Genomic DNA, 3,237 nt, shown 5'->3' on the forward strand with positions numbered 1-3,237 from the left:
TATCAACAAGAGTAAAACAGAACTGACTGAAGGTTATTCTGCACAGGACATAAATTCAGGAGGGATGATTATATCAGAAAGCATTTTTGTTTTAGAAAATTCAGATACACAGGATCATTGTAGAAACTGTGCATCATGGAGTGACTGAACCTTGTGGAATCAAAGTCTGAAGGAAGAAGGTCAACAAGAAGATTCAGGAAGATTTCATCCACAGAGGGCACCACCGATCACTTTTAGCCCAAAGTCTTTTGTGATGCAGCTCAAGATGGTTCAATACATAATTCCACATCTTTATAATAAAAAGAAAGGAAGAGAGAAAGAAAGAGGAGAGATGTGAGGGAAGAGAAGGGAGATTGGATGTCAAAGTTGATGCATTTGAAACCCAATAAGTAAATGAAAAACAGATGCATATGAAAATTTCAGGCATAAATATCTGAGAAGGAATCAACTTGCAAATAAGCACTTAACCTCAAACCCAGGAACCTAAGAATGGCACAAGCATGTCACACACATTACTAAAAATATTGAAACTGTAACAAATGTAGAAAAAAAACATTAACAATAACCACAACTTATATATCTTATATTTTATACCCTCTAAAGAAAATAGATAAATTAGGACAAAGTACATTGTTAATGGAAATAATATCTAAGGAGATGTGAGAGGAGTTAGCCTAATATTATTCTGTAAACATCAAGACACACAGTGAATTTGATTAATAAGGAATCATTAAATAATTGATTAAGGCACATGCATTATTGCAGTATAAAATAAACAGGTGTTGGTAGAAAAAAAAGAGGGAAAAGAAGAAAGAAAATATAAATAAGCAGCTAGATGCTTTACTTGAATGCAGGTTTGCCACAGTTAATGGTACAGGATGTACAATTGAGCAACAGGTAGAAAGAGGTGGTCAAATTAACTGGATGAAAATTATAAGAAGTCAAGTAAGTATTTTTTTTCAAAAATAAATTCCTTTAAGTATAAATGTGAAGAATAAAATGTTAGAGAAATAAATAAAATAGTGAACATGCAAGGCAAAAAGAGATTTTAGTGTCTTTTCTGATTTCAGTTGAAAATAATGTCATAAGGAAAATCCATTATCATGCTGTGTGGATGACTTCCTATTATAAAGAAACCTGCTCTGCCAAAGAGCAGGACTTCCTGCAACAGATTTCGCAAAGGAAACTGTCCAAACACACTAAGATCCTCCAGCACCTTCAGTGTGCACAGGTAAACAGACAGTTTGACACAGACCATTCAGGGGGACAGCAATTAGAACATGACTACTGGGCTAGGAGACAGAATGTGGAAGGATCCAGTAAATATAAATAAACCCTGTAGTATAGTAAACATAGAGACAGGGAACCATATATACATAGTGTATGCCATGTGCATTTATTCAGATGGGAGCACAGGATAAACTTGAATTTTTGTGTGGCCAGATGTTTCTCTTACACTTCTTGAAAAACAAATTTATTCAAAAATAAATACACTGTAGAAGACTAGATCAGCACTAAAACCAGAAGACATCATGAAAGTAATTCTGGAAGAGGTAATGGAAACAATGTTAGGAATACTTACATTAGGAGATGTTATGAAACAACTGTTTGACTTAAAGGGCTCTCAGTAATAAGTAAACCATGCCTAGTACTGAAAACCTAGTCAATACACAGATAGGACTTGGAGGAGAATCTGTAACTGACACTGTAATAATTAGAATCATCCCTAACTACATTCTAAATATTTATCCTTACTCCCACAGAAAAGTACAGTTATTTCCACTTATTCAGCAAACTACTCTTTGCAATACCTGGAGACCATTAGAGAAAACCATAACAGAGAACAATGTAAAGTGGTGAAGCCAAACCACAACTGAGAGATCTACAACAGAATTGCTTTATGTAAGGCTCAGAGATCACAGCAAAATGGGGGGGGGGCATCTGTGATTCAGAAGAACAAGAATTTTGCTGTGGGATTCTGTCTCCTAGGAAGAAGTGTTAGAGATGGCCAGGTGATAGTGGTGCACGGCTTTAATCCCAGCACTCGGAAGGCAGATCCAGGCAGATCTCTGAGTTGGAGGCCAGCCTGGTCTACAGAATGAGATTCAGAACAGGCACCAAAACTACACAGAGAAACCCTGTCTTGAAAAAAAACAAACTAAAAAATATATGAGAGACAATATACCCATCAAATCTAACCAACGTGGTTGCTGAGGTGTGGCCTAAACAATAATGACATCAACAGACATGCTAACACAGAAAGAGGGAAGTTCACCTGGTCTCCACCCATGCCAAAGGATTAAAGACAACTAAGGAGCTGTATATGGCAGAAACAGTCTTCTAGAGAGAAAAGTACACCAATTACAAAAATTCATGAAAACACATTTGTTAGCAACATTATGGACAAAGATGCTTTTATTTATACATTTAGGTATATGAATGTATGTATGCGGGATTCAATTTCAAAGAGAGCAGCAGCAGAATAGAGTGTAAAATATTATTCATTATGTAAAGAAAATTTCTCATAAAAATTATATTAATATCACAAACTGAAGAAGTCTAAATTATTGTTTCTCAATATAGGAGACATCTGAGTAAGTGAGCAAGTGGGACTCTGATGTGTGTGCCTTCTCTTGGGACTGTTCCTTTTGCTGATTTGCTTTGTCCAACTTTGATGTCATTGTTCTGTTTACAGATTGTTATACTTTATTATATTATGTTTCATTGTTAACAACAAACATAAATGTATTACTGGAAACTAAGATCACACACTGTGAAATGTTTAAAAGAAATATTTGGAGAATATATCATGGTATTTTGAGCCATATTTTTTATGGATTAAAACTCCTAAAACAAAGGAATCAGAAAAATATTAGCAGTATTACATCAAACCCAAACATTTTTCTGAACAGAAAATTAAATTAACAGAGGATAGAAATAATGTGAGATTGAGAGACTATATCTAGAAAGCAAAATCTGATAATGAGTTAGAATCATGGATATAGAATTAGGTAGTAGTCAGTAGCTAGGGAATAAACATGCCATAGACCAAAGAAGTAGAAGTGTGTTAGAAGAAGACAGAAAGACTCCCACAAGGGTATGAGAAGTGTTCCTCATCACACATCATCAGAAATAAGAAAGAAAACTCTTGCTGAGATGTCATCTCAAATTTTATATGCCTATTCCCCAATGAACTGAATGAAAAAATAGCTAGTACAGATATGGAGGGCATGGAAC

The sequence above is a fragment of the Onychomys torridus genome, unplaced genomic scaffold (assembly GCF_903995425.1).
Source record: "Onychomys torridus unplaced genomic scaffold, mOncTor1.1, whole genome shotgun sequence".
Taxonomy (NCBI): domain Eukaryota; kingdom Metazoa; phylum Chordata; class Mammalia; order Rodentia; family Cricetidae; genus Onychomys; species Onychomys torridus.